Below are 12,454 nucleotides of genomic sequence, written 5' to 3'. Positions count from 1 at the left end.
AGGGAGCAACTACTTTTCTGTCTCTTCTACCACTGAGAAAGAAGGAGAGAAAAAAGGGAGAGGAGGAGGACATGGCTGTAGTTGCTTTCCCCCTCCCATTACTCCATTGTGCAGCAAATAACCTGAAGAACTCTTTGTACTTCCCCCACTAACTAAACCGCTAGTGGAGATGATCATAGCTGACAGGAATATTCAGTCATGACCGCAGCTAGCAATATTTTTCTCCTTCCCATTGCAGGGAGTGGAATGGTTCACAGCTGTGCAGGGTCCTGCAGATGCTGTCTCGGGGGGTCAGGCAAGTGATAACTACCCTTGCCAGCCATTATATTCTTGCAGCTGTACAGGCATGGGATTATCTTGATGCATTTCAAATGTTCCCCTTATGATACTATCATCAGACACATGCATCATGCTTCCAGTTTAAGAAATGTGGTTGTAGTGCATGGTCTCTAATCCGTATTACGGAACCATGTTCCTCCTCCATCTTGTATCCTTGGAGAATGTACCTTGGAAGAAAGGTCCACAGTTTCCTCCTACAGAAGTTTCATACAAGTTTGGTAAGGGTATTAATATGTACGTTGATAATTCTTAAGATTAGAGCCATCCATTCATGACGGACATCTTAGCAGGTGAGGAGAATGAGCATCACTAGAAGTCCACAGAAGCACAGGCAGCTTCAAAAAATGTCAGTTACCCTTTGTGGATGGTGAAATTAGCCTCCAGAGATCTATGTGCTGCCCAAGATAATTTCTGGTATCCAAACTATCCTACCCTATTCCGAAAGTGTAAGAAAAGGAAATAGGATTATCCTGACTTTACAGATTAGATTGGAAGCAGAATAAGTGTCAGTTAAATGATTTACCCAAAGTTAGAGAGAAGTGGCTTGTGTCAGAGCCAGGGTTTGAATCATAATCATCTGAATCTCAGACTGATGCTTTAGCCTTCAAAGTAGACTGTTGTTCTGGAGAAGAAAAGCCTGCAGTCAGTCACAGTTGCAGCTTTGGGGAAGTGACTGGCCAGAAAAACGAGTGTTAGCCAAACGTTTTTCATTTTTGTGTTTGTGTGAGAGAAGCTGTGCGTGCTCTAATTTGGTAAAAATTCAACTTCATCTCTTAATTAGAAGTTGTTGTTATCTAAAAACTTTGCAGCACTCCCACATTTCTCCTGACAGCTTGGGCTGTGTGGCACAGACAAGCTAGGATAGCTTTAAATGTCAAAATATGCTTTTCATTCTTGTGTGTATATATATATAAACGCATTATCAAGTAAAATAAAACCCTGCAGTGTGACAGATTATGTTTCTTTAATTGTCATCACTCTTTAAATGAATTTATGGCTGTCAAGGGAAATTTGCACTTCTAGAAACACTGGAAACCTTGAATCATCTAGGCTGAAAAGAAGGCCAGGCCTTGCTCTACATACTTCTTGCTGGAACATTGCTGGAGGTGGCTGAGCTGATTTGAATACATTTGGTTTTGAATGCTTTCTCTCACTTTGCTAATTACATACCAGGCTGTATTTCATGCAGAACTCTGACCATTTTCCTCAGCTTTATCAGCGACTTTTATTGTTTGTGGGAATAAAGAAGTGGGAAGCTTGTCTCCTGAGAAAGCTGGTTCTTCATGTTTTCCTGCTGGGTGGCCCTTGCTGCTGTGATGTTTGTGGAGCAAGAAACCTGTGCACCCTGGTGAGTCAGAGCATGTTTGTGTTCCCTGTTCAGAGGTGGATGTGAGATACCAGTAGGCTGCAGCTGGGAATCTATTAGCTAAATTGTGCTTAACCTGAACAATCTGGACCAGCTTAGCAGAAGTTGAAGGTGCACTGGCTTCTCGTGGAGGCCACTCCCAGGTCCTTTTCCACCAGGCAGCTCTCCAGCCACTCTTCCCCAAGCCTGTAGCGTTGCATGGGCTTGTTGTGACCCAAGTGCAGGACCCAGCACTTGGCCTTGTTGAACCTCATACAACTGGGCTCAGCCCATCAATCCAGCCTGTCCAGATCCCTCTGCAGAGCCTTTCTACCCTCCAGCAGACCAACACTCCTGTCCAACTTGGTGTCATCTGCAAACTTACTGAGGGTGCACTCGATCCCTTCATCCAGATCATTGATAAAGATATTAAACAGAACTGGCCCCAACACAGAGCCCTGGGGAACACCGCTTGTGACCGGCCACCAACTGGATTTAACTCCATTCACCACAACCCTTTGGGCCCGGCCATCCGGCCAGTTTTTTACCCAGCGAAGAGTACGCCTGTTGAAGCCATGAGCAGCCAGTTTCTCCAGGAGAATGCTGTGGGAAACCGTGTCAAAGGCTTTACTAAAATGCAGGTAAACAACATCTGCAGCCTTTCCCTCAGCTACTAAGTGGGTCAGATGAGACAGTTTGTTTCAAAAAGGCACTTTTTTACCACTAAAAAGAACTTGCTGTAGTAAAAATAAGGGTCCAAGCCCCAGACATGCTCAGGAATGCTTCTGTGAAAGGAAACGGCATTCAAGCCTTGCTGTTTCCCCTCGCAGGTTTTCAGGCCCTTTCTCTGTTTTGCGTGATACATGTAGGTGTATGTAAGGCCTATGGTTAAGAAAGCTTCCTGTGCTTTAAGAAAACAAGGTTCCTGGAAACTCAAATTAAAGACAGCAGACAGGCCGGCTGCAGTGGGACCAGGCTTCCCCGAGGGATGGGAGCCAGCCATCTGAATGTGAGCCAGCAGAGGGCCCAGGTGGCTGAGAAGGCCAATAGCATCCTGGCTTGTATCGAAAATAGTGTGGCCAGCAGGACTAGGGAAGCGATGGTCCCTCTGTATTCGGCAGTGGTGAGGCTGCACCTTGAATACTGTGTTCAGTTTTGGGACCCTCACTACAAGCAAGACATTGAGGTGCTGGAGTGTCTCCAAAGAAGGGCAATGAAGCTGGTGAAGGGTCTAGAGAGCAAGTCCTATAAGAAGTGGCTGAGGGAATTCGGGTTGTTTAGCCTGGAGAAAAGGAGGCTCAGGGGAGACCTTATTGCTCTCTACCTGAAAGGAGGTTGTAGCGAGGTGGGTATCAGTCTCTTCTCCCAAGTAACAAATGATAGGACAAGAGGAAATGGTCTCAAGTTGTGCCAGGGGAGGTTCAGATTGTATATTAGGAAAAATGTCTTCACTGAAAGGGTTGTCAAGCGTTGGAGCAGGCTGCCCAGGGAAGTGGTTGAGTCACCACCCCTAGAGGTATTTAAAAGCCATGTAGATGTGGTGCTTAGAGTCATGGTTTAGTGGTGGACTTTTGGCAGTGTTAGATTTAATCGTTGGGCTTGATGGTCTTAAGGGTCTTTTCCAACCTACATGATTCTATGATTCTGTGATCTTTTCCTAATTCCCTTGATTTGGGATTTCTGTGGTTCAGCTCATGGAGAAAGAAGGATTTTTGCCAAAGAGGCTTTCAAGTCAGGGGTTTGGCCTATGAAGTAAATCTCCAAAATAAAGGCACTTCATAAAAGGTCATGGCCTTTGCTGTCTCTCACGCTCTGCATTAGGCAGGAAGGCATTGACTCCCCTGCCCTACCCGGAGGTGTAAGCTATAGCTGTTTACAGCTACAGGACACAGCAAAGGATGTAATTGCAATTATTCTCAGACAGAGCTGGAAATGCAGTATTTCATACACAAATTCAAACTGGGGACTGGGTCCAAATGGCCATAACTTTTAAGTACTTTTCACATCAGTGTAGATATTCAGGTAAACAAAACTTAAACATATATTCAGACCTGTCTGAAATTTTCTTATGTGGCATATTGTTTATTTTTGGTGTCTTATTTTTATTTCCCCCTGTCCTTTTACAGAGGTTTGCATAGAACATATTGCAAGGCATAAGCAAGCAGCAGAAGCAGAGGTGAATATTTTCCCTTCCCTTTGACAATGTATGACTTTCTAGGTCTGTCTTGATTTTGGTATTTTCTTTTTCTCATCGTTGCTTGTTTGGGATAATGCATCGTTATCAGAACTCTCTCTACTGTGGCATGCCAGGATGATGGAAAGGCATCTCCTTGAAAACATTTACAAAGGCAGCCCAGCATCTAAAAATTGATACTTCCCATATACTAAGAACTGCAGGTTACATGAAATCTTGTCTTACCAAAGCATGCCTGTGTTAACTAAGTATCTGTAAATATTTCAGATTAATTTATAGGGAAAACTTGGATTTTCATGAATTGTAGTTTAAAAAAAAAAGAAAAAAGTAGTATGGATCAGCTGTTGCCAATTCTGAGAATGTAGTGGGATAACCATTGTCTTATGGCTGCTAATGTCTCTGACTATAGAATGAAGAGCCTATTTCCAGGCTTAATACTGTGTTGTGAACGATCTTTGCAAGTTAGGAATCTTAAAACTGATTGTATTATTAGGCTTTGTAGTATTGCATTATGTGTGTGTTAGTCAGGCTGAAGAGATGCACGTGCATCAGCTATGGATATATTATTACAAAGTTGCTACTAGGAGCCACTGAAGAATGTGAGAAGGGGAACAAGGGGATAAATAGAGGCAAATTGAAACAAAGATGACTCATCTGATGCCTTAAACATGAATGTCACCAATAATTTCTAGCTAGGCAGAAATCAACAACTGCTGTTCCAGTTAGCTTTCCTCCTTCCTTTTAAAATATTTAATTTTAAGTTTGTTTACTATGCAGGAGCATCCTTTTGTGTGCTGGATAGATCTAAAGTCGTATGTTGTCATTTAAGGGTCCCCAGCAGGGATACTGGAGGTCCCAACCTTGACACTAAATTTTTTCTGTGATTAACAAAGCTCAGACTCTAGAAACCTTAAAACTGTGTGGCCTGCTTGTCAGCTGGATCTCCGGGTTGAGAGACGCTGTTCAAATGGCAGTTGCAGGTAGGAAATTACAGCCAGCCAGCAATAGGAGCTCCAGCATCACCTTGAGTTCCACTTAAATGCCTGGTCTTTTTTGCAGCAGATGTATCACATTAGTCAGGGATTGTTGTATTTTCTGCCTTTCGGTTTCCCCAGATTCATTTACCTGGTTAGATACTCTCTTGCCTTGAGAGGAAATTTGTGAATTAAATGCCACAGATAGAATTGCCTTTTTCTTGTGCTGGTGGGTGTCCTCTGCACACTCACAGCAGCAGCAGCCAGACAAACTGGTAGGTCACAACATTTTTCTTCTGCCTAAAATGAAAAAGGAGAGATTAGTTCTGATGAAAATGCAGCCAGAGCTTCTCATACTGTAGTATTAATAGTGATGCTGGCCTTGACAAGAATAGCTGTTAAATGGGGAGTAAAAAGCTTTCCATGTTTGCCAAAGTTGTAATGAAAATGGTGGAGCTGTCATAAATACAATGTTCTTAGCTAAAGTGATTATGGCTTAACAATTTTCCAATGCATTGCATTGGGTTATTTCCAGCACATTCAGATCTTAGTGTTGTAAAGGTTTAATAGAAAATCTTGACAGTGAGTCTTTATCTGTGCCAGAGGAAAAGGTAGGCAGTATTTATGAAGTCCACTCACATTCTTTACTCACCACCTTGACGTTGCTCCCATGCTCATTTGTTGTCATCTTTGTATGTGTCTAACTCTCTCAAGAAACACTTGATCCAGTGTATGGCTGTGGATTGCTAAGTTTGGTTGCTGGTGTGATGCAAACTACATGAGTCTAACAATCCTCATAGCCATTAAATACACAGGCTGACTCCTCAGCAGGGATAAATCCATGGGGTTCCACAGAAGTGTCTGGAGCTGTGCCAATATACAGTGCTTGAAGACTGAGCACAATGATGCATCTTTGATGCAAATTACTACTTTTAGGAAAAACTAGTGTTTACAAGGAATCAAGCATACATGGGTTAATGCTGAACTGTGAAGCAGGGCCAGAAGTTATATTTGACAGATCTTTGTTAGGTGCCAAGGAACCCAGGAAAAATTTAAATACCAGCCTTTGTGATAATGATAGAACAATAGTAGTCGAGAAAATGCACAGAAGTATTTTATTCCACATGGCAAAATGACTAATGCTGTTCATTTATGATCCACACAGTGGGAAAGTGCATTCGCCTCCGTGTAGTTCTGATTTCAGTTTGTAGAAGAAACTTGGCTCAGTAGCAGAAACTTTAACATTGGATGGCTCCAGCTTTCATTAATTGTCGATTCTGTTTCTTATTTCTCCAGAACAGGGGCTGAACATTCCTTGGCTTGTTTTTACTGATCCCTAATGGGCTTTGTAAGTGGAGGGAGAAACATGATTGGAAGTTCTTCTGCTGGCCTGCAGAAATATTAATTTCTTTTCATTTTTGTGTATTCTGAAGTAAAAGGAGAAGAATAATTGATTTCTCCTGAGGCCAAGAACTGCACAGAACCTAAGGTGGTGTTGTGATCTTTGTAACTGTAGAGAGCACGTTGCTGAGTATGCAGGACACCCCAGAAATAGTGGACTGCTAATACTCGATAGAGGTTGCTTGTTTATCTCATACTAAAGAGAGCAATTTGGTCTAGAGGAGCATTCCCATTTGCAGTTAGTCAGTGTACCAGGAAATATCCTGCTTTTTATCTTTGGGTGTCTCAGTTGAGGAAAAAATGCAGCATAGCCTTGGCTAGCCTCATCAGACAGCAATAGAGAGCCCCCTGTTTCTCACCTCTTGTTTTGCAGGGTTGTGTATGAGATGGGGCTATTCAGTTGCTTAGTTAAGTATATGCTGAAGTGCCTTTCTGAATCCATAGCCTTCTGTGTAGATTACTTTTATGAAGAAATAATAATAATAGTCATAATAAAGTATTTTCTGCACTCCTGTGAAAATTATGTATTTTTTGCAGAGAAGATGCATGATGGCACAAGCTAAAGAAATTTGATGTGTATTTTATTGCCTGTTAGTCAGTGGCTCTTCCAAAACTTTTAAGTAAGCTAGGTACGTAATGCCTTTGGAGTCCCTGTGTTAGTAATAGTGTTTACTACTAACAACGTAGTAATTGTGTTTTGGTAGTTATGGTGGTCTAAAGACATACGTGAGAAAAGATTTACAGGGAGGGGTGTTATGTTTTAGTAAATCAGCTGATACACCTAGAGAGGACAGACAATCTCTTAGAACCAGTAAACTTCAGGAAAAAAAAAATCGGTGGAGAGTAATTGTGACATGAGCACTTTCAGCAATTGTCTCCTGAGAACACTTTGATGCAGGTGGTAAATACTTGGAAGACAAGAGCATGTACATACATACATGTCTGAATAAATAGCATTTAAGCTGCTGTTTTGCTGGTAGCTACAGATTATGTCTAGGTATGTCTATGTAACCATGTGGTGTGTGTGCAGTGACATTAACCTTTAGATACTCCTTCTAATATCTGCCTCTCCCACTAGCTGCCCTTTTGCAGGGAACTGGTGTCTTCAGGTAGCAGCTGCCTGATCACCTAAACTGACTGCTGTGGGATCTGTCTTGAATCCCATCTCCAGGTGATCAGAATTTTGCAGAGTCCTGCTGAACGTTGGATGTGTCTCAGATTTCTTTCTTGGGTAGTTAAGTGTTACGTTGTGTGCTGCTGAGAAACTGGTGGGATCCAACCTATCCCCTTGGAGAGATACCCTTTCCAGATTTGATCCATCAGATAAAAGATGTCCCACTGTGATTAATCAAGGCTCAGCTGTCTCCTTTGATCACAGCTTCAGTTATTGATCCCTATGTCTAAGCTGTACATAAACCATTTATCTTTCCCAGATAAGAGCAGCTTGCACCAGCTACCATTCTGGTACCCTTTGGTCAGAACTGAGGGCATTAGCTGTCCTGTTTTGGAAGCATAGCTGATAAGCCACAAAAAAGCGGCAGCTTTGAGCTAAACCAGTAACAGCTGTCCTCAATCTTCTAGCCTACTCTGAAAAATACTAGGCTAACTGCATGCTACTGTACTTACTGTGCACGCTGGATATGGTTAGGACTCCCAGATGTGTGGCAGCCCTGGGTAAATATGAAATATTCTACTGGATTTACCTGGGGAAGAGTTGAAGTATGGAAATGCTACACTGAATCAATGGCTGATTCTCACAAATACAAAAAAATGAATGACTTTCTTAGTCTTTCTCTCTGGAAGCCTGGAAGTGCTGAAAATGTTTTAGCATAGCCACTGTTACTTATAAAGGAGACTTTATGGTAAGGAAGGCACCTGCTACAAGTTATACAAGCTAAACAGCATTTTTTACAGGCACTGTTCAAAATTTAATTACCTGAGGAAGAAGAGTAATTTTTTTTTGTTTGTTTTCTGTTGAATGCTGCGTGTGTGATTCCATTTAGAAAAGTTAAAATGCTGAACATTTATATTACTGTCTTGTTACGATTATATTTGGTCCCCTATTTCCTCCCAGTTTATATTCTAAGGAACCGGACTAGGAGCAGCTACATGACTGTAGTAACACAGGAGATTAATTTTTTTTTCAGTAGGTACTATGACATTCCTCATTTGTATATATATTTTTACAGAGGTTGCCGACATTTTAGCTGTTGATGTAGTAGAGTGAAATAAAGAGAGGGGATAAGGGAAGAAATGAAGAGGGAAAAACCAAGCTGTGATCTAAGAAAGAATTTAGAGAGAGTATCTACAAGAACTTCTGAAAGAAACCCCTGATTTGATGCATTTTGCATTATCTGACAAGTAACATATAACAATAAAAGAAGCCAAAATTAAAGGTAGACACATGGGAGGTGGGCTTCAGTACTGAATTTAAAATGTTGGCATTTTTTGTTGCTGATTTGACATTTTCTTGTTGCAGGGAATTTGGTGTTTCTGTTGCGAGTAGAATTAAGCTTTCCTGCTAGCATATGCAACAGCACCACACATGTGCCCTCAGATTTCATTGACGGACAATTCTTTTGCACACAAAAATGAGTGCCCTTAATAGTACAGGCACATTCAGTTTCAATAGTTGCACCTCTTTTTGGCAATACATTCAGATAATTTATATATTAAATAGCTGTGTTGCAAGTTCTTGAGTTAATGAAGGAAGGCAGTTCTGAGTCTGAGCAACATTAGCACAGTATCCTTTTTCAACAGTAGCTCAGAGCAAATGCTTTAGGAAATGGTAAAAGAAATAAGACATACAGTGATAATTCTTGAGTGTCCTGACTGTACTTAGAAACCATCAAGCAATATGGCTGCGCCAGTGCGAGCCCTAAGCAGAGGCTGAGAGATACTACTTCCAGTTTTCATCTTTGAAACAGGTGTAAGTGCAAATGTCACAACTTGAGCTTTTCCTTGTTTGCAGTCTGGATTTGTACCACTGCAGGTGGATCAGTTCGTGGCCTCTGCCTCCTGAGTGAGGTTGATTCTGTAAACATCTCACCCCTGTGAAGTGGGTAAGACTTCTTACGGTACTGGGCATAACTTTGCAATGACATGAACACAAATTAAGCCTGCAGTTAGCAACTATCCTGCACTGTGATTGCAAACCTGGCTCTTGGCAGCTATACAGGTGTTTGTCTCTCTCATGCATGTGCATTTTGGACAGATAGGGATGATAACTATGATTACTAGCACTTGAGGCTGCTGAAGAAGAGGAAAGAAATGCATGTTTGTGGGTGTCTTTTCGTGTTTGGTTTCTGTCTGCATGCAAGTGCAAAATGTTTATCAGGCAGTTAGCTTGGGATCTAAGCTAGAAATACACCTCCTTTTTAGGAATCTCTTCCTTTCCCCTCCTTCCTGTGCAATCTCCCCAGAGCAGTCCTAGAAAGTGGCAGCAATTATATCAGCTGTCAGGTCATTCCCCTCACTTTCTGTTTAAGCAGGATCCACAGCCTGGCTGTACTTCTTGAAGAGTAACAGGAAGACCTGGAGATGCCTCCGAGTTTCTGCATTATAACTGCTATTTATAATAATTAGATATTCTCCCTGAAAATTGAAACTATAAAATTGATGAATTGGTTTCAGATTCTTTTTTCTCTTGGTCTTCAGTTGCATGGACTGTTTAACACCAATGATTGATAGTTTCATTACAGCTCTTCTATAAGCATATAGGATCCTTATGAAAAAGTGATTCGGGATTTCTTCATTTTTCCGGAAAATGTCTTAAAAGATGCCTTGCATGGTGCTAATTCTCAAAAGTGAGATGAGTAGTGCGGATTTTCTGGGAGAACAAAACCTTTAAAACTTGTTGGAATTTCACACCCTAAATTGCTGCTTTTTTAATTTGTTTCCTCTCCTTCCTCCTTTCTTATATTTTAAAGCCTCTTTGGTAATTGTCATGGTGACTACTACGTTACTTTTGGTGACTTCTTCTTTTGATACCTAAAACCTGTTGGTGCACTTTGTGTATGTTTGGTTTTTTTTCTTTTTGACCATTGATCCCAAGCCACTTCCATGTGGCATAAAATCGAGGACAGAGGGGAAAAGATTGGCTTTTCAAAGCAAGTATATAAATCAGTATTTTAAACTCTTCATTTAGAAACAAATCAGCAAATGGTGAGGCCCTCACAGATGGCCTCATATTGCTGCTCCCAGTTTTAGACACTCCTCTGACCATCCCTCAACATTTCTATATGAAGCAGCGAGTTCAGCTGGGAGAAAGGTGAATAATTTCCTATCTGGTGTTGGCAATCTCCGAGGGAGCCTCGTTAAAAATTCATGGAGGTTATCTTGGCTCTTTACCTTCTGGTTTTCAAAAAGTTTGAAGCTTGCTGAATAAGGTATTAAAAGCAGAAAGCATTATCAGACAGCCTCAGGTTTGTATTAGTGTAGGGGTTTTTTTCCCCTTTGAATTCTATTTGGTCGTATGCAAGGAGAACCTTAAATATTCTGCTGGAAAGGAATAGGTTTTACACCAATCTTTTACACTTTCTCTTATTTGTGAGAGTCAATAATTTGAGGCACTGTCTGTTCTTGAACTGGTAATAATTCAGCGGGTAGGAAACAAGTACTTCCTAATTCTTAGGTGAAAAGTGACAGAAACTGTGAAGCTACTTGCATAGGGTTTTTGTTAGCTAGACTTACACTCTCTTGGCTTTTTGTAGCTGATGGGGTTTCTGGTGTCTCATTGCAAGTGAAAGGGACTTCTGGAGAGTCAGCTCATTGCAGAAATAGCAGAAGGCTGTTCACTGAGAATAATCTCTCATAGAGACACGAATTCACAGCAAGAGCATTTTTTCTGCTTTATTTCCCACAGCACTAGGCTAAAGTGGCTCAGCCTTCTGGACATTACAAGCTTGTATTGCTCCTTTATTTGTTTAACGCCTTTTCTGAGCTTTAGGTCATTGATGTCAGATCTGGCCCTCTTAATGTATGTTTCGTGTTCTTCTACACACTCTAGTTGTAGCTTTCTCATTCCCCAAGGGGGCTCCTTCATTGCTGTTTTCCTCGTGCTCCCCCTACGCTTTCTTAATAGACTCTCTGTGAGTATGAAACAGCAAAGGATAGATTCCCAGTACAAGGTCTTGCATAAAAGGGCCAGATCCTTCAGAGTTGCAGAATCAGTCTGCATGATGCTAGAGGTACTCAGTTGTGAGTGATCTGAGAAATATTCCTGTAATTATTTCATTACTTTTTCATAAATGGAGTATCTTCAGAATGCCAATTGCCACAGCTTTGGGTATATCTGGTCAAGAATTTGTCTTTAAGTTACATGGAGCTTTAAGGTTAGATACCTTAGATACCTTATACAGGTATATGTTATATACCTAACATATACCTGTTACTCTAGGTATACATGTGTACTATAGGTTCCATTGCAGCTGCTCTTTGAAGGGACTTTATAGGGGTTGCTGCCCCAAAAACTCACTAGGAAGCTTGGTAGGTTATGGCATCTGCTGCTTAATGGTGATCATAACTGTCTTCCTATGAACTTGGCAGTCTCACCCTTTGCACGTTATTTCTTTCATCATCGTGAAAACTCTAGATGGCAGGGACCATTTTTTAATATAAGATGTGAAACTGTTGAGCTGTTAATTCTTACCTAAGCCTCCACATGCTTCCACAGTTTAAGAACTAATAATTGACTGTTGTTGGTAGTTCTGTCAGTTTTGTATCATGCCTCTTGTGTTTTAACCACATATTTCTGAGAAATGCCTACAGTTATTTTTCATTGTCTAAAGCAACATAGGGGCAAGTTAAGTCAGTGAGTCTGCTGGTTCTTAGGTATTTGGACCCCTTATGTATGTCCAGCTATGCACTTGCTTGTGGACTGTTCTCTGCCAAAGCGCTTGTATATTGTGTCGCTTATAGTTGATTATGCAAAAATCTGACTAGTTCTGTTTTATTGTTATTTATTCCTCCACAGTAAGACTAGATTGCATTTTTTATTTCTGAAGTACACTCGTAGAATCCTGTAGGTTCAAGACAGCACAGTTTTGGAAGTTTCTAGTGGTCAATATTCTCTGTATAATCTTGAAAAGTTAGTTCAGGGGTCTAGCTCTGATTTGTTGCTAATTATTTATTAAAGACAACTCCATATTTCTGGATGTTCTATATAAAAAGCTATTGTTGTCTGTCTTGTGAATTTTTTTG

At 41.0% G+C, this 12,454-nt stretch overlaps 1 protein-coding gene across 11 annotated transcripts in view; it reads left to right on the top strand.

The window, feature by feature from the left end:
* The window catches only part of TSPAN4 (tetraspanin 4), a 467,778-nt gene that overhangs the window by 209,351 nt on the left and 245,973 nt on the right, over nucleotides 1-12,454 (top strand). Inside the window, exon 4 of one of the 11 annotated variants that reach the window (XM_075502393.1) lies at nucleotides 1,550-1,687. The exons of the other annotated variants lie outside the window; for them this stretch is intronic. The gene's annotated coding sequence lies outside the window, so the exon portion shown is untranslated. The remainder of the gene's footprint in view (nucleotides 1-1,549; nucleotides 1,688-12,454) is intronic. 11 annotated transcript variants of the gene reach the window in all.

Source organism: Mycteria americana, chromosome 5 (genome assembly GCF_035582795.1).
Source record: "Mycteria americana isolate JAX WOST 10 ecotype Jacksonville Zoo and Gardens chromosome 5, USCA_MyAme_1.0, whole genome shotgun sequence".
In the NCBI taxonomy this organism is placed as follows: domain Eukaryota; kingdom Metazoa; phylum Chordata; class Aves; order Ciconiiformes; family Ciconiidae; genus Mycteria; species Mycteria americana.
The sequence above is the reverse complement of the archived record's forward strand: the minus strand, read 5'-3'. Positions and strand labels throughout refer to the sequence as shown.